Consider the following 20,225-nt stretch of genomic DNA (forward strand, 5'->3'; position numbering starts at 1 on the left):
ACTGGTGAGTTACAATAAGAGGCCCTCCTTCCTGTCGGCAATACTGATGACGTTTACTGAGACACTAACACTGGCAAGCTCACCAGCTCCGAAAGCAACCCATTCTGTGTCTTGGGTATATGTTTTTTTTTTTCTATTTGACTTGTAGAGTCAAAATTTGTTTTCAAAATTTTTCTTTCTTTTATAATTATACTAGACAATAAATTGAGTTCTGGTTTTTCAGAACTTTACCTTATCTGAACAGGAACTAAAGGTAAGATGACCATGTGATCTAATTTGCCTCATATGTCATAGTTTATGCCTATTGCCTGAGTGTAGATATTAGTACACACACACACACACACACACACACACACACACACACACGTGAAGGTTTGGAATCATGAGCCATGTACAAATTTACAATTTACAGAAATGAGGTAGATTTAATTCATTCATGATTTTTTTTTTACTTTGACATTGTGGTAGAGAGCTCTCCAGTGACCCTCATGAAAATCCAAATAAGCTGTTATTGTGGTGGAGCATGGCTTGTGTGGAGTCAAGGGGATGGCACTACTGAAGGCTCCCTTCAATCTTATGAATGTTTGAAATAGATTAATGGAAGGTGACATATGGTGAAATAGATCTTAGCTTTTGTGGTTAAATAAAGATGATGACGATTAAGAGAGCAATCATACACATAATAAGAGCTAACACCTGATATGTACTCTGTGTTAGGCATTATTATACATATTTTATATTAATATACTGCTTTAATCTTATAGTAACTTTAAGAGGTAAATACTATCATTATTTTAGATAAAGAAAAACAGACACAAAGAAGTTACATAACTTGCCCAAGGCGTAGAATTATTATATGAGAGCATAAAGCCTTACCTTGTATCCTATGGTTTGGGCAGGAAAAAGACTACAGGTATATGGGTCTCCAGCTTTGACTTTCTTTCTCCTTACTAAAACGACCACCAAAGTGCCTTTTAATTAGAATGCTTATAGAATTTATTATCCAAATGGGGACAGTTTTGAGAATGAAAAGGGGTGTTATTAATAGTTGCATTGGGACGATCGGCATAAATGAAATGAGGATGTGGTACAAACCAGTTTCATACGGGTCACCATACAGCTCAAATCAAGTCCTTAAGAATCTGAGCTACACTCTAGTTTAAATCTACTCTAACATCAGCAACAACAACAACAGCATTAAAAGAAGGCATTTTGATGTTATCCAGAAATAGCACATAAACACTGTGCAACCATAGAATGGGTTGTCTGAAAAAGAGTTGGGGGAAAACTGTGAAGATTCTAAGATTTTATCTTGCTTCCCAACTAACGAGTTAGCCTTCCATGACTTCGTGGTTGCTGGGAGAAGCCAGGTGACCCTGGGTTAGAGACAGGACTTTACTACTTACAGAAAGGCAAGCCGCAGAAGCCTCAATGCGTGTTGATTTTCTCCTGTTCTCCCAGTCCCACGGGGGGGATGCAAGATGGCCCAGTCAGATGCTGCACAGAGTGGGGGTTTGCTTTACAGCTGACTGAGGAACACAAGAGCTTAGGAACCCAAACCTTTTATGATAGGTGGCAAGCAAACCATGTGGACTTTTGCTCTAGAGGGAGACATTATCTTTTTTATATGGGCAGCAAATGAACCAGCCTCTTGCTCCTATGAAGGCCTTATCTCTATCTTCCAAGGATGTTTGTTCTACAAACATCTTTAAAAAGTTAGCCAGCGCCTGTGTTATGGTTTAGATATGAGGTAGCACCCAAAAGCTCATGTGTAAGACCTTGCAAGAGTGTTCAGAGCTGAAATAATTGGATTATGAGAGCCGAATCAGTGGATTGGCCCACCGATATGGATTAACTGGGTGATAACTGTAGGCAGGTAGGGCACGGCCGGGGGCGGTGGGTCACCGGGTGATGCCTTTGGGGTTTACATTTTGTCCCTGCTGAGAGGGGCTCTCTCTCTGCTCTCTGGTGCCATGTCCTGCACTGCTCCACACCTTCCAAACTCAGGCCCAGAGCAGTGGATCTGGCCATCTATGGAGTGTGGCTTTGAAACTGTGAGCCTCAAAGAACAATCTTACAGATTGTCAACCCTTTGGGTCATAGTGATGATAAAGCTGACTAAAACAGTCTGTGTTTTTAAAACACGCTGAGCCATGAGAGACCCAAGAAGGACTGTCTCCCACACCAGGAAGAGCCTCAGCATCAGAAGCACTCAAGAAGAGTTTTGCTGGGATTTCTGTGTTAAATGGAGGACAAACTAGACAACATCCACAGCGCCTGTCAAGTTGAGCTCCAATGAGGTTCTGGTTCTCTTCCTCTTGCTTTTGGAAGAAGCCGATGTTCAGAGAGGGAAAAAGATGAGACTGAGTGAATCACAAGTCCACCATTGTCCTTTTACCATTTGATTCTTTTCTCACTAATACTGAGCTTCTGTTAGCAGAGGTTGGAAAATGAATACCCGAGTTGCTCATGGTGATTGTTTTCCATCAGAAGATTGGTCAGATGATTACTAGGAGAAGGACACAAACTTATTAGAGTTACTATTGATAAAGATGATAAGTATACTTTTTCTACTATCAAAAGAATTTACCCTGAGAATTCTAAAATGTTTGAAAAATAGAGACACAAAATAAAATAATCCCTCTAATCTTACTACTCTATTATAACCACTGGTAACATTTCACTTTAAATTATTTTAGGGAAGTGTGTGTGTGTGTGTGTGTGTGTGTACATATATATAGTCACAGTTGTCATTGTGAACATTCAAACCTCTTCTTGTTTTTCAAGCTCTGAAGTCCACAGGAAGTTTTTATAAACATCATTTCCAAAAGTCAGGCAGGTATTGAATACCAGAATTTATTTATAGGAAGATCTAATTTCCTCTTAGATCTTGAGCCTAAGGTATAAGATCACTGGCCCTGGAGTGGGAATTCTGTCTCCATCACTGATGAGCTCTGTGACTGTGAACTAGTTAATCGCCTTTCTGAGCCTTAGTTTCCTCAAATGTAAAGTGGGAGAGTGGCCTTTTTATAGAGTTGATAGTGGAAACTAATGAAATTAAGATGACATTTAAAGTACTTAACATGGTGCCTGACGTGTGACAGAGCTCATGAATGTTTAAATGTTAGTTTTCTGTATGTTTACCGCATGCAATTCACTATTAACAACAGCGGTTCAGTGAACATCAGATATGCTTTTCTAAGACAGACAATTATTTCTTTGGAGCAAACACATTCCCAGAAGAGCAACGACGGTGTTAGAAGCAGGGACATCTATGACATCGGTGACTCCAGATTTGTGTTTAGGAGGTGATCATTCAGTCACTGGTCCCAGGCAGAGAATGATCTCTACGGCTAGCACTGAGGCAAAACGATTCTGTCATTTCAGTGCTGTATAAGGCCTCACGTCTCCCAGATGCACCTAAAGCTTGAGTAGTGACCACAATCCTTGACTGAAATACCATGAGCCTCGCAGAAGAACGGGCGTGAACTCTTAGGCTTATGTGTCCCTTAGGCAAACAGGGGCTCACATCTGATATCTCAGTGACCACACAGTTAAATACTATTCTAAATATGCTGTGATTTTTTTTTTTTTTATTTTTTGAGACAGAGTGAGCAATTGAATCTGAATGTCCTTGAGTTGAGCACAGACTGTCCTCTGCAACCTCTTTCTCTCCCATATTTTTGTCTATGCCATGGCTTCAGGCAGTGGAGTATTCGCTGAGCCCCCAAGACCTCTCTTGTCCTGCACATGAGCTTTTTAGGGCAAAGGCTGGGTCTCATTGCGTGTTATTCTGATGTGCATCCTGGAGCCTGGAGCAGCTCTAGGCTGAAGCGTCTCAGGGAAAGCAGCCGGGCACACTTGACTTACGTCCTTCTACGGACCTTCACCACCTACTCTTTCCCTCCAAGTCTCAGTTCCCTCATTTATAAAATGAAGGAATTTAACCAGTGACTTTCAAATATCTCCTCTCGTTGTAGAAGTCTACATGTCTATTACATAATTAAGTTATGAGTGCCTCTTTTTTTTTTGCCAGGAGGTAAGAAACATGATACCTTCTTTAAGGAGTTTACGACCAACCTGGGGAATTTATTATTGTCTACTACTTTATGTACACAAATGCCAAAAAGCGATACCGAGTAGGTAGGATTCAATCCCCGAGGAACAGCGAGGATACATGGCAGAGGGATTTATCCACTGAGCATTTATGGAGTACAGACTGTCTCTGAGCCATGTTTAGTTCTTCAGTTGAAACGGGCCAGAGGAAAGAGCCACAAGAACATAACCAGGACCTAAAACCAGCAGCACGATCTTGGGAAAATTATTTAATCCTCTCAAGTTGTACTTTCCATTTACGTAAAATGGGGATTAAAGTGCTAGGGAGAGGATTTAGTGATTGAGTGAGTTCATGAAACCATGGGGAAAACTGAAAGTGAGAAAAGTATTAGTTGCCATTATTACTCATGACTTTTGTCGGCTCATTGATTTTCCATGCTTAGCATTAATTTTTTTTTGCTTTGTCTTCAATAATTAAACATTAATTGCATTGATCCATTTTGTGTTGCTATAACAAAATACCTGAAGTGGAGACTTAATTGTGAACAAAAATTTATTTGGCTCACAGTTTTGGAAGTCAGGGCATGGTGCTGGCATTTGTTTGGTTCTGGTGAGGGCCTCCTGGTGGATGGTCACACAATGGTAAGAATGTGTGCTGGTGAGGTTACCTGGTGAGATAGGAAGCTGGATAGCACTGGAGCAGTCAGACTTAACTTGATAACAACCCATTCTTCAAAGAACTAATTTATTCTGTGATACCAGGATCAGTTTCTCCCAAGGGTGATACCTTGTGACTTAATTACCTTCTAAAAACCCCCACCTCTTAAAGAACCCAACACCTCTCAACACTGCCACACTGGAGACCGAGGGTTCAGGGCACGAAACTCTGGGGGAATGAACTTAGTCTACATCCAAACCAGATAAAAGGTGCAGGTTAGAACCATCATGCTATTATCTTTGGTCTGGATCATTGATCACCCTCCTAATCTGAGCTGTGTGTCTAACATTGATTTCCTCCAACTCATGCAGTAGCTAGAATGAGCTTCTTGACGTTGTGGCTTCACTCTGTCACTTTCCTCTTAAAACCCCACAGGACACATAATTGGAAAATGGGAGAGGGGCCAGAGAGCTTCTGTTTACTCTGCAACATGGTTTGATGTTCTTGCTAGGCAGTGGCTTCCGAGGTATTGTTAATACTAGTTGTGTGTTTCTCACCTATAAAGCACCTGAGGAGGGACCAAGGACATCGCTGTTTATTGATGATCCTGATGGCCTGCAAACTGTGTGGAGGGAGACAGCATCCTCCCAGGTGGCAGCTACAGGAGGACTTGGAATCTATTCTCAGGGTCATCCCAGACTTCACGAAGGCAACAGGGTCCAGAAAGAAATCAAAACTTGTGTTCATGAATCGGGGTGTTATTTCCCATGCAGCGTTTGACAGTTTTCCCAAAGACAAAGAAAACAAGTAGGAAAAAGTGGGAAATTCCCCAATTCCTATTCAATTATAGCAAGCAAGAAAACTGGTCTCCATGCTTAGTTTCTGGATTTAAATGCACGGGAAGGTACTAATTGTCTCCCAGGCCAGAGGCCCCGTTCTAATTTATGGAGAGAAGGGCCAGGAAGTAAATCTCTATGTCAGTTTCTAAGCCACCTAAAATAAGCCCATTAAACTACCGCCCATGAATGGAGGTGTTTTTCCCGGTGTTACGCTGGAACCACCCCCTCCCACCCCCAGCAGCACCCAGGGCACCTCCGCCCTGAGATCCTGAGGGCACATCTCACAATGGAGCATTCAGGAGAGCCTTCCTAGATGGGGTAGGAAACCTGTTTTATGCCCTGTTAATTACTGCAACAATTTATAAAATTCATGACAAACATAAAGTCCTTACAGAGATTGTATTTCAAATGGTATTTACCTGTAACAGAATCTCCTTTGTTTGTAATTCCTGGATTTATGAGCTGTTGCACAACAAAATGGAACTGCCCCTTGTCCCCATGGGGGGCACTGGCAAGGGGACCTCAAATATACCATGGAGACAGAAACATACTCAGGTTCAGATAGAGGATCTGCAGTTCCAGACCTACCTCTGTCCCCAGTGCCTCTCAGTCCATAGCCTGGGAACTTGGGGTCTTGATGGGGCATGGAGTTGCACCAGGACAAGTTAAGTTTTCTGCCAGGCGATCTTGGTGTCTCAGAACTAGAAGGGACCTCAGGATATAAGGTATTTTGACTTTGTATCAATATGGGAATTTTCTCTTCCTCTATCTGTTTGCATACTCCAGTGACAAGGAGCTCCTTACCTGGCAAGGCAGCCAGGATGATTCCCATTCTCTCTTGTCTTATACTTCTCTTCTCTTCCCTTACCTTTTCCTTGGCTGCAAGAGTGATTTTTTAAAAAATTTAGATCTGACATTGTTTTGCTTCTGCCTAAAAATTACTCAGCAACTTCTCTTTGCTTCCATAACAAATCCAAACTCTTTAATGAACCCTGCATGTTCTTCATGTGGTTGTCCCTGCTGTCTTTGCTGGCCTCCAGCTACAGTGGACCTCCCATTTGTACAAGCTACTTCAATTACCTTGTACTAGTCAGATTTCCATTAGTGTAACAAAATACCTGAGATAGGAAACTTAAAGAGAAGAAAGGTTTATTATGTGTCTCATTTGTGGAGATTCCAGTCCCTGGTTAGTTGGCCCTATTGCTTTTGGACTGGTGGGTGAGGCAGCACATCACAGCAGAGCAAAAACTGCTCACTTCTTGCTGACGAAATGAAAGACAGAGAGGAAGGGGCAGAGTCCTACTATTCCCTTCAGAGCCACACCCCCAATAACTGGAAGACTTCCTACCAGGCTCCACTTGTAAAGATCTCATCATCTTTCAATAGCACCAAGTTTGGGATTAAGCCTTCTATACCCAGGCCTCTGAGGGACATTTCAGGTTCAAACCTCTGATCTCTTTTGCATTAAAACCCCTGGTAAGACTCAAAAGGGTCAAGGTCTTAACTTCAGGGCAGCAAGTGTGAGTGTGTTTGTGAAAGTAAAATGCTCGCCTTCTTCCTTGGTGTTCAGCATCAGGGATGAGGTGGTTAGAGCTGGACAGAGAGGCGGGGGAGGATGCTGGCAGTTCCACAGAAGAGAAAAAGCAGGTTGATCCCTAGGATCTCTGCAAGAAAGAACAGGGAACCTCAGGAGAATATGAGCCCTGGAGAATGGAAAGGCCCTGCTGTTCTCTCAGGTGACCTTTGAGTTGCAGGTTGAAGTCTGCTGCATCAAAGGAGCTGGTCTCATCCGACTGGGCCCAGAGACAGGAGGGAGGGAAACTGAGCTCAGCTCAGCTCTCCTTTCCTCTGCAAGGCAGGTCTGGTTTTCGGTTTCCAGGGAAAACTCCATCTATGCAACGTTAGCACATAAAGGTGCTAACTTTATGAGTCTTGGACAAGGAGTTGCTTTCACTTCTATTGGGTGTCAGAATATATGTCCTCTGTGAGGACACTCAGGGGACACTCAGGTATGCATCTTCTGAAACAGCCAAACTTTTTAAAGAGCAGTTAAAATCTGGAGTAACTGTGGACTTTGACTTTTCAAAGGGTCTAATCTAAATGCTCACGGGCTAATTTTTGAGTAGAGAATTATTTTGCCCAAGCTAGAGTTCTAAAGAAGAGAGTATGAACTTCAGAGCCCATCAGATTTCAGCTGTTCTGCTCGTTGGTGGGTGACCACAGGCAGAATGCCTCCGTTTTGGGATCTTGGCCTAGGTGTCTGACAATTGAGATCACTGCATGGAAGAGACATTTGAATGTTTCAGTGCTTAGGACTTGAAATTCACTCCTCAGTTTTCTCACCTATACAGAGTAGATGGCCCTCCCTATGTGAATGGCCTCATGGATCAGTTAAAGAACTGAATAAAATCAATAAAGAACTTGTAGGGGACCTAGGCAATTATGGTAAATCTGAAAATTTTAATTATTTTACTTCTTTTCTGAGGTTTAACTGCTGTTACTATGCCTGCCTCATTGTAGTCAATAAATATTACTCAAATGAATAGATGCTTACCTCTCTGGTCCACTATTGATCTGTCAGGTGGACACGGTTCAATCTCTTCACTCTGTAAACTCCATTTTACAGAGAAGAAAACCAAGCAACGTAGCACACCTTAATTCAAGGCGTGTTGTGGGAATGTGTGTTGAAAACTGTAAACCACTGTATAAATGCATGCACAGGTTCTGAAGTTGGGCTGACAGAGACAAAAAACAAGTCCACCAGGTATTGCTTGTGTGACCTTAGATGCTTATTCAATACATTTGTGCCTCAGTTTCTTTATTAGTAAAATAAAAACTACAAAAAAAAAAACCACTCCGTTTTGGAATGAATATAATGACAGATAATCTAAGATACTGGTTGATCATCCAAGTGCTCCATACATGCCAGGTAATATTATTGTTTGGCAATTGTTTGGTTTCTTTTGCTCAATTCAAATCGAAATCATGAAAAGGCAAGTTGCAGGTCCCTTAGTGTCACAGATTCTATGACAGCTCTCAGCAGATAGAGTTAGCAGCTCAGTCAGTGTTAATAGCTCTCAGTGTAACTTTCTCAACTGGAGAGAGAAAGTGAGATAAAACCCTCCAAATGAGGCCTGATTGGGGCTTATGCTGCAGCACAAGGGAGGCAGTCCAGGGGAAGAATTCCCACACCGGCTCCTCAAGGAGAACAGGAGTGGCTGCTTCTATACACAAAGGGAGTGGGAAGTGTAGGTGCATCGTCATCTGTTAGCTGTAGGATTTTTGCACGCTCATACTGGTCTGTGCATGCCTGCTAGGTCCAGCCGCTCTTGGTTGTCTTGGGGGAGGGGGAGGTGCTTAGAACTAGATACTGTAGGAACCTCCCCCAGCACCCCACAAGTCCCCAAATTGGCACAGTAGCTGCAAGGGCATCCTGACCCACAGCTGAAGTGGTAGTTGCTGTGGAACAACTAGAGGTGCGACAATGATAGCTGCAGTGACCTCCAAAGTGGTGGCAGTGGTCATCGGAGCAGCGGCTGCTGTCATGATGACAACCTGAGAGGAAGCTGGAGCAGTGGCAGCTGAATGGAGTCTCTGTGTAGGCAGCCACAGAAGTGGGAAGATGCCAGGGCCCATCATCATCATGCCTTCCCTGAGCATCCTGGGAACTGGGGCTGGTGTCCAGCACTGCAGGCCGTATGTGGTCCCAACTCCCCTCCCACCCCTGCCACCTCCATCCAGTGAAGGCCCCCCCCCCCCATGGCCTTCTGGCGGCATCTTAGCTCTGGGGCATGGGGGAGGGGCAGAGCAATTGTCAGTTAACAGCTGGGAGAGATGACACCCTCTCCCACCAGCCCCAGGTGGCTTTGGTGGCCTTCGGAAAACAACGACCTGTGTATAAAAAGGCAGGAGGAGGGCAGGGCCCTGCTTTTCTGTGTCGATATCAGGAAAAGAATGTTCTCTGGACTGGCGTCTTTCCTTTTCTCCTCCTGACCTGTTCCTTTTTCTTCGGGTCTCTGGCACTCACTAGCATTCTGGGATCCTGTCATTTACAGGCCTTAAAAAAATGGGTTTCCTCAAATTGTAAATGGTCTCTTACAAAGGAGATGACCCCACCAGGCAGCCCTCCCCACCCTGGAATTCAGGAAATCTGAGCATCTTTTTTTTTTTTTTTTTTCCAACCAGAGGAGGAAAAGAGATGCTATTTGGCAGCTTGTGAAATGTCTGGCTTCTCCTACTAAGACAGCCTGGGAAGGAGGGGCTGCACCTGGTGAGAACTCAGAATGGAGGTCCTCTGTGGAAACATTCTAGAACAAGAGCTGTTGAGACCTTGAGGGCAGAACGGGATCCCAGGGTAGACTTCTCCTCCCTCCAAGACTAGACTTGGCCAGCATAGAGTCAGATTCAACTAAAAGGCACCCAGCCCCAGACAGGAGTGGAGTGGTCTCTCCCATGACTGGCGGAGTGACCGCCTCTCTCTGGGTCTCAGTAAACCCGGGGATGGGGACCAGATGCTCTATAAGGTCTCACTCAGCTCTAAATGTGGGGATTCTAAAAAGTGGAGCCTGGTACAGTAAACTCAGGTGAAACGAAACTTACATCCATCTCTTCCCTTTTGGCATTCTTGTGCAAGTGACATCACCTCTTTGACCTTTGAGTTTTAGCTGATAAAAGGAATAGACTATTGGCAACAGAGGTTTGCTGTAAATTAGAAACTCACTCAAAAATAGTCTTGTGGTGGTTAATTTTATATGTCAATGTGGCTGGGTCCTGGGTGCTCAGACACTTAGGTAAGGATGGTCCTGCGTGTGTCTGCAAAGGTAATTCTGGGTGAGGTTAACATTTGAGTCTGTAGACCGAGCAGAGCAGATGGCCCTCTCATCAAGGTGGGTCTCATTCAATCGGGTGGAAGCCTGAATAGAACAGGAAGGCTGACCTTCCTGTGGAAGAGGGAGCTCCTGCCTTTGAGCTGGGACCTTCATTATTTCCTGTTTTGGTACATCAACTGAAACATGGGTTCTTCCTGGGTCTTAAGCCTGCTGACCTTTGACTTGGAACTACACCTTGGCTCCCCTTGGTCTCCAGAATGCTGACTGCAGAGCTTGGGACTTGTCAGCCTCCATTATCATGTCAGCCAAATCTACACGCATGCACACACACACACACACACACACACACATTTATATACTCATATACATGTATACACATATATGCATACACACATACACACACACACACACACACACACACACACACACACACATCCTGCATGCTATTGGTTCTGTTTCTCTGGAGAGCTCTCACTTATATAGTACTCTTCCCATCTGCCTTTGACATTTTTTAAGGAAAATCTTCATATTTTCCTCTCATACATCTTTCAGCTTTTACTCTTTACTCTTAAATAAGGCAAAGGCCATTCACAGAGAGCAAAAGTCACTAGCAATAAAATATATTTCATTTGTCATCTAATTTTTGTTATTTCAAGAATTTTAACAATTATTATTTTAAATCATAAGGATGTGACTATCCAGGGAAAAAAATTAAGCAGAAATCATTCCTTTTCCTTTTTTTTTTTTTCAGAATCAGGGATTGAACCCAGGGGTGCTCAACTAGTAAACCACATCCCCAGCTCTTTTAAAAATATTTTCTTTAGAGTCAGAGTCTTGCTGAGTTGCTTAGGGTCTCACTAAGTTGTTGAACCTGGTTTTGAACTCACCATCCTCCTACCTCAGCCTTCTGAACCCCTGGGGTTATAGGTGTGTGCACCATGCCTAGCAGCCCCCCTCTTTTAATAAGAAGCATTACTGAGGTATGATTGGCATACAATATTCTACTTATTTGAAATGAACAATTTGAAGAATTTTGAGACATGCACATACCCTTTGAGTCATCCATACAATCAATACAAAAAACATACCAATTGCCCTTTACGCTTCATCATAATTCATTCCCATTCTGCACCCCACCCAGTTCCCAGTGACCACTACTGATCTGTTTCTGTTTTTGTAATAGCTGGGAAAACTGAGGTTCTGAAAGACGTCAGGTGACATGCTCTGTCCTTATCAGGGCCACAGCAGTCAGTCCATTGTGCACTCAGAGAGGCCACCTTGATTCAGACGGGAGGAGAGAACCATTTGTTGAGCACCTGCCATGTGTTACACTCCCGCCCAGATGCCATCTCTGTAGCTTACAGCAGAATTAGTCCTCACTTTGGCTTTAGGGGCCTGCTCTCTAGAGAATGTCCAAGTGCAACTCCTTCCTGAGCTTTCATATCCCAGTGTGTTCTTGACACCTCCCCTTGGACGTTTAAACATCTTCAACTGAACTCACTTGATCCATAACTTTGTTCACAACCTTCTCCCCCAGCTCCAATCTGTTCTTTCCCAGTCTTTTCATTCACCGTCTGCTCACGTCAAAAACTTCAAATCATCTCTGATAATTCCTTTCCCTTACCTGTGACCTCTGACCCATCGACAAGCTCCACTAACTGTCTTTGAGAGAATCTTATTCTGGCATTTGCTTTCCATGCCTATTGCTACCACCCTGGTCCTGGTCACCATTGTCTCCCACTTGGTGGCCTAATTTCATTTTTGCTATGCAGTTTACAGTCACACTTCAGCCAGTGATCTTAGGACAAATCAGGTCATGACACTTCCCTTCTTTAAACTCCCCAGCAGCTTCTCATACATGTATGCTAATTCCACATTCTCACTGAGCCTGGTGAAGTTCTGGGAGAGCTGGCGCCCCTGTGAACTGGTATTGTGACCTCCTCTCCTCCACCTGGCATGCAAACTCCTGTCTCTCTGACCTTTTCTTTGCTTGAACACAGCACACTTTTCCCTCCCTTAGAATTATTGCAAGTTTTTTTCTTGCCTAGAATAAACCTCTCATCTTAAGGTGGATGATTTCTATTTTCTCCTAAGGAACAAAAGTGGTAGTTCTCTCCCTCTGAAAGGATTTTGCTTAATGACCTGTACCTTGCCTGTTGTTTCTCTTAACAATGAGAGTAGGATCCTCCTCTGTTTTATTTACTGACCTGTTTACTAATATATTCCCAGTTCCCAAGAAACACACCTGGCAGAGACTGGATGCCCAATAACTTTTTGTTGAGTAAATGATCAAATAACAGGCATCTTAATCCTCACAGTTGTGAACCATCTTTACGGTCAAACATTTCTCTGTTGCTCCATAAAAATTCAATAACTCTTCTTAATTCTTCCCTATTCAGTGTTTGGCTTGGCTTTGTGCTTTTTACACTGATGAGATCTTTAAATGCTTTAATTTCTTCATTTTTCTGCTCCCTTGAGGGATCTCCCCCCTCTACCCCCTCCTCGTACACATACCTCCTGGGTTTGCTGAGTAAATTCAGAATGTTCATCCCCGTATCCCATATTCTCTTACCAAATACCTCTTCTGTTTCAATAAGTCTTAAATCACATTACATTCCCAGTCAGATGGTCATCGCTCTTTCAGATTTAACTATAAAATGTTACCAAAAGTGTTATTCACTGTTCTTCCTTGTATTTGTCATCTTCTATACCTTGAGACTTTGGCTTTAACTTAATTTTCGTTTGATTAGCATCCTTCCTCAAGTAATTTCCTCAGCTAGAGGCATGGACACATATTCTTTAAATTCTTTAATGTTTGAAGATGCCTTTCAATGATAACAACAAAGGCAAGGACATATACTTATATATGTATATTTATGTGTATGTATGTATACACAAATATACATATTTATGTGATATGACATTATTTCATGTTCTTCCTGGGCCCAGGGTGTGACAGACAATAGTCAAGACCCTTGCTCTTCTATTGCTAACAGTTTTCCTCCAGGTTTTGCTTCAGGGATCAATATCCTGTCAAATTTCAAAAACTTCTAAAAAAGAGTAAGTACCATTTTTTTTTTTGCATGCAATCTGCTGCTGGTCCCAGGAGACCCACCAGGAAAATAGGAAAGCTGTCCTCCACGTGACAGCTCTGCATGGCACTCTGTCAACATAAACTTTCCATATGACAACAGCAAGGAGAGAAAGTGCTGGAAAGACTTGGATCACCATTGAGTGCTTCTTCCCTGAAGTGACACTCTTGTTTTCCCTCACATGTCATTGGCCAAAGAATGTCACATGAAGATGCTGAACTGCGTATCGACAGAATAATGCCAATCCCCCTGAGTGTCCAGAAGGCAGAGAACTGGAAATATTTATGAGCCTCCCTAGCACCGCCCTCTACCTTTGCTAACCAGTGATGTCTTGGCAGAATGGAATTTGGTTCTATTACTGTCACCATCACCATGCTTTCCTTTCCTGCAAGTCAGATACCTTCTCTGGGTTGGTACTTTTCTGTCCTAAGTCTGGGGTCAGCAGCTAGTGTGAGAGCCTTGGGAGTTGGCACCTAGTCCATCATTACTGGAGTAGCCCCTAAAGGAAAGATGGGCTGGTAGGCTTGGGCCCTGTGGGGAGTTTGCTCTTCGGTGGGCAGAGGTTAGGTTTGCACAGAGAGCAGCTGATATGATAGTGGTGTTTAAGTTTCTGTCTTGGTGTCTGGCAACCAAGAGGTGTCAGGGAGAGCAGTGTGGTCAAGCCCTGTACAAGGCGCGTTACATGTATTTCTCACTCTCTCCTCATGACATCCCAGTCGCTCCCCTCATGTTATAAAGGAGTGACTATGGCTCCAAGAGAAGAGGTGGGTTAGATGGCAGAACTGGCTTGAAGGTGACCTGGGCGATTGCAGGGTCCCTGTGCTTGCTGTAGACCACTGATCTATGCTCCTACCCGGATCATGGTATTTAATTTTGAGTTGGTTTTTGAAAGGGAAGCAAAATTTCACTAGCAAAGATGTGGAGGGCTGTCCAATTTGAGATGCCAACACATGAACAGGCAGGGACTAAATGGGAAGAGGAAGTGGTCCCCTGTGGCTGGCTTATAAATTATGCAAGGGGTTTGTTATAAGGAAGAGATGAGATTTAAAAGTCAGGGTAATGCCAGATGGTGAAGGGTCCCGTAACTTCCAAGCTGTGAGATCTTAGGCTTAACCTATTTGAACCTTAGTCCTCTCTTGTGGGAAGTAAAAATGGAATGTCCTTTATTGTTGTGTGTGTGTGTGAGCATGTGTGTGCATGTGTGTGTGTGTGTTCTTATGTCCAAAGAAGTGTGTTTGTGTATAAAGCACGTAGCAAGTGCTTAGTGAGTGTCCTCCTGGTCTCAGGAGCTAGCAGCTGGCTGGCGGGCTGGGGAGAGCTCTGTGGCTGTCATGGAGGGCTGGCAATGTTTTAGCAGCTCCTGAAGCCCCAGGTTTCTCTCAATTCCAACAACCTCTTCATCATTTCCAGCCATCAGCCTCGGGACCATTTGGTGTTAATTACGGCAACCCAGGCTTCTCTGTGTGAAGGAAATCGTCCCTCATTTCTCTCATTAAAGTAAAATATGACCCATTTTTATGCCTGCGTATTTTGTTGCTGAGATTACGAGAATCATCCTTTCTGTTTATACAGAATGAAGAAACGTTACACCAGGAGGGCGCCCGGGCCCCTGAGCCTTGGGGAATAGAAAGCAGATGTTGTCCTCACTCCATTTTCTCTTCCAGCGCCGCTCCTGGTCTCCTCCTCTCTGTCTCTTCATCTCAGAGGCTTCATCCTCATTTCAGATCAACACAGAGAAAGCAGGCTAGAGGGGAAGAAGCCTAAGTTATTGAGCTCTTTACCAGGTGCCAAGTCCTATAAACAAGTTCCCCCTTTAATTCTCCCCAGAAGCCGCAGGGGTAGTTGGCATTAATCCCTTTTTATTGTATATATTTAAGGTATACAACATAATGTTTTGATATATGTGTGTGCATGTATACATACATACATATACACATATGATTTCTACAGTCAAGTACATTAGCTTGGCCATGGCCTCACATCGTCACCTTCTTTGGTGTGTGTTAAGAGCACCTGAACTCTGCTCTCCAAGCAAATTTTCAGCGCAGTCTGCAATCTAGCATTAGTAGCTGCCTCCTCGCACTGGACCTTCAAACTCTGGACCTACACATCCTGCATTTACTGCGACTCTGTGCCCTTTGACCTATGAATCCTTTCTCAGTCTCAGTTTCCCTCAAATCAAGAATGCCCAAGTCCTGCCGTTGCCCAGGAAGTGGTAGGAATGAAGCCAGCTCATGACAGACGCAGCTGCGGACCTCTGTGCTCCTCCTGGAGGGTCCCCGGGGGCTCTCATACGTGTGGTCTTCATCATGCTCACCACCAGGCAGCTGGGGGCCAGCGGGGCTCAGGGACTTGTGAGGAGTCTGTTGAACTGGCAGGTGGCGGGGACTTGGAAAGGCTTCAAGCAGAGAGTGAACAACATAAGATGGGTGGTTTGGGAGACTCCGTCTGGTAGGAGACTGGAGAATGGGTAGAAAGGAAGCAAGAGTAGAAGAGATGTTAAGAAAAGCCACTTGGAACACAGAAGCAAGGTGAGGAGGTCTGTGTGCCTCTCACTGTTACTTGGCAGTGTCAGCGACGGGTCCACTCAAGGGTCATCTGATTCTCTATGGCAGGGCTGGACAAGCGTTTTCTTCTTAGAACCAGATAGTAGATAGTCCTGGGATCCATGTGATCTCTGTCACACTTTGCTAACGATGCCAGGGTAGCGTCAGAGACGATATGTAGATTAATGAGCATGAGTGGAATAAATAAAACTTTATGTACAAAAACAAGAGGTGGTGGCCAGCCCCTACTCTATGGGAACGTGCTTTAGGTTGACTTATTTTACTACTGATTAGAATCCAGTCTCTGAAATTATGTGTTGATTTGTGTATTTTTGTCGGATGGTGATGGGAATAATTTCTATCTGGTAGGAAAACACCCCAAACTCCAAAGGGTATGGTTTTATAGCCTCGAGGCCATTAACCAGTTTTATATCTAACAAGAAATATTATTCCAACATTTTTTTTTCTGCAGTGCTTATGTAACATAAATACTCAGCACTTCCAATACTCTCTAAGCCATCTTTACCATCTGGCTGGTTCCTTCATTAATGAGTTAAATAAATCTTTAACACATGTTCCCTTTATATTTGTATGACAGTCATTTTTATTTTAATCAACTGAAAATTATACTATACTTTAACAGAGGAGAGACTCAAGGCAAGGCTGGAGGAGCTAGCTGATGAGCGAGGACACTGAGGAGCATAGAAAAAGGTAGAGAATGAATGGTTCCCGAGTCCAGCTTGCTAAGGCACCCAGCAAATGACATCGCTATCACAGAGCCACAGATACTGTCACAGAATAGTTACAGAATAGTCTCTACCTTTCATAGCACCTCCAGTAATCCATGATTCAATTAAAATTCTCCCACAAGTGAATGTTCTCAGACAGCCCATATAAGATTAAGATATCCTCTTATTTGACCACACTGGCAAATTGCTTTATTTAACAGTGCCAAAAAAAAAAAAAAAAAAAAAAAACCAAAAACAAAAACAAAAAAACAACAACAAAAAAAACCCCACAAAAAACAAAAAACAAACTTTTTCTTGTTTTATCGTCACTTCCTCTGGGGATATTATCTGAATTTCTTTATTAACTCTGTTTTGATGAGGAAGTTTGATGACTTGGCTAAGATTACATAACATAGAAGAACAGATCCTACCTAGAACCTGGACCGCTTGAGTCCTGGTCTAGTGATGTTTTGATGAACATCTGTAAATAACCTCAGGGTCCACTTACTAGACTAGGAACTCCTGGAGATGGGAGATCAAGCCTGATCTGGGTCACCATTATGCCTCTGGCACTTGGTAGATGCTCACCAAATATTTGTTAAATAAAGGAATGAACAAACTCAGTTATGAAAAAAAATATTATTTCAAAAGCCAGGAGATCAAGGTCTGCAACTAGTGACTCAAAAATCCTTTCCTTTTTCACGACCCTTTTCATGCACTACAAGATGAGGCGAGCTGTAGCAGGCAGCACTGGAGGTCTTCTCAGTCCAGATAGCTAGAATTAGGACAAGAGGGCAATACTCACCAGGCCAAGTGGATTTTGGAGAAAAATGATCTTGCTGTGGAGTTCTGAGTGAGAGGTAGAGGGCATATTTTTGAGATGAGATGCTTCCTTGTCTGAGATTGAATTATCACTTCTGGTGCCACAGTTTATTGGGTCTCTTAGACCAAAGAACAGGGGTCTCCCCTTTGTCTTAAAATAGATCATGATTATTCCTAGACTGGTAGGAGCTCTAGGTTTGGAGCTAACACTTATTGCTGTCACAACAGCTCCTGGCATTTCCAACAGCCCCTGATGGGAGCTGGAGAGGTGTGTCAGGTAAATAGGTGTCACTGAGAACTGCCCTTGGTGGAGCCTGTCTGGCCATGACCATGAGGTCTGCAGATATATGATGGAATTGGCAGCAACCTGGCAGAGACTCTATTCTGTAATTTCTTTCCTCTTTCCTTCCTTCATGGTTTCCTTTTTATTCTTTCTTTCTTCTCTCCTCCCCGCCCCCATTTTTTTTTTTTTAAATCTCAAGTCAATTACATATTACCCCTGTGACCATGGTCACGACTCTTTGCCTCTCAGAACCTCCACTTCCTCTCTGTGGACTGCAAGGTATTTCTGTAGAATACAGGAAACCCTCACCCTCAGTCAAGGTCCTGGGGGGAAGAGAGGTTGTGATTCAGGTGGTTTGAGAGATTAAAGGAGGAATTACTGATGGAGGCGGGCAGGCTGAGGAACCAGCATGGATGCTGAGGTGCCTGGCGAGGCGTCATGGACAGACAGTGAGAGGCTGACAGGGGCCCAGCCTGGACAGTGAGGGAGGAGGACAGAACTCTGGAAATCCACTAAGAGCTGGGGAAGGGTCTGCCCCAAGGTGCTGTGGTCAGGGAAGGGTGTAGCCTCTGCTGGAAACGTGTGCCAGGCAGGGACGGAGAAGAAGAGGATCCTGGTACACTGCCATCTCCTGCAGGCACCTTGGAGTGGTACAGGGCCAGGGTCCACCTCAGCAGCACCAAGCAGGGAAGGGTAGCTTTGAGAATAGATCTGGAAGGGGACCGGCCAGTGACAAAGAACCCATCCAACCTCTAAGGCTCTTTATTACCTGACCATGGTACAGTTCAGTGGAGCCCTAAGCCTCTCTTCCTGGGCCAATCTCTATATTCCCACCAGACCACAGGATGGCAAGTTTGTAGGGCTGTAAGATACATAACATCTCTGTCTAGGATGCTGGAAGGTCAATGGGTAACTGATGAACTCTTCCAGAGGCCGATTCAGGGTTGGGTGTCCCAGAGTGCTTTTGTACTGTTTTCTAGACTGTTAACTCACTGAGGATGGGCTATGTCCATACCTCCTAGAGCTGGCCTTGTCCACACCTGGCTCTTGCTAACTACTTGTTGAATGGATAAATAAATGAATGAGTGGTCATAGGCTTTGTGTCACTCCCTGCCTCTGGCCTGAGGCAGGATTACTGGCTCCCTCGACTGTGCAGCTTCTACACCCTGTGTGTATGTTCTGAATCCCCTGGTCATGCTGCATTAGAACAGCTGTGCCTAAGGGGCTTGTTTAGGGCAACCCAGTTTCCCCAGTGTCTCAGGGTCTGGCAGAGATTGGGTGCTCATCACATGTTCCTTAGATTGACTCTGAAAATATTGACAGAGCTGCCCTGGGCTCCACAGAGAAGCTGTGAGCTCCCTTCCTGACTCTGGATCATCTCCCTCTCCTTTCCCTCTTCTCTGCCCACCTGCCCCCAGGCACCGGCTTGTTAGAAATTCCATCTCTTATATCTTGATACGTTAGTCCCTGGCGCCTGACCTGAGCATTCTAATAAATCATTTCCTGGAGATGTGAGGTGCCCCTGGGTCTTGGTAAGGAGGTGGCTGAGTACAGCTTATGGGAAAAGGGTTGTGCCTTTCCAAGGGGCAGCATGGTTGAACAGGCAGGGCCCTTGTGTGTGCTGATCTGGGCTTCATGGTGGGGGTGCAGAGGGAGAGACATGTCCTAGCCTTCATGAGGCTTCCATTTGAATGAGGAAGATATTATAATTGCCTTTTTAAAAGTCAATCCTAGGAGTTTATCAATTTATTCTATAAATACACCTGCAAACCTACAACTGAACAGCTGTACAATCTGCATTTTTTTTAATTTTTTATTTTTTTTATTGGTTGTTCACAACATTACAAAGCTCTTGATATATCATATTTCATACATTAGATTGAAGTGGGTTATGAACTCCCAATTTTACCCCAAATGCAGATTGCAGAATCACGTCGGTTACACATCCACAATTTTACATAATGCCCAATTAGTAATTGTTGTATTCTGCTACCTTTCCTATCCCCTACTATCCCCCCTCCCCTCCCCTCCCATCTTCTCTCTCTACCCCATCTACTGTAATTCATTGCTCTTCTTGTTTATTTTCCCATTCCCCTCACAACCTCTTATATGAAATTTTGTATAGCAATGAGGGTCTCCCTTCATTTCCGTGCAATTTCCCTTTACTCTTCCTTTCCCTCCCATCTCATGACTCTGTTTAATGTTAGTCTTTTCTTCCTGCTCTTCCTCCTTGCTCTGTTCATAGTTGCTCTCATTATATCAAAGAAGACATTTGGTATTTGTTTTTTAGGGATTGACTAGCTTCACTAAGCATAATCTGCTCTAGTGCCATCCATTTCCCTGCAAATTCTATGATTTTGTCATTTTTTATT

Source organism: Ictidomys tridecemlineatus, chromosome 11 (genome assembly GCF_052094955.1).
Source record: "Ictidomys tridecemlineatus isolate mIctTri1 chromosome 11, mIctTri1.hap1, whole genome shotgun sequence".
NCBI classification, from domain to species: domain Eukaryota; kingdom Metazoa; phylum Chordata; class Mammalia; order Rodentia; family Sciuridae; genus Ictidomys; species Ictidomys tridecemlineatus.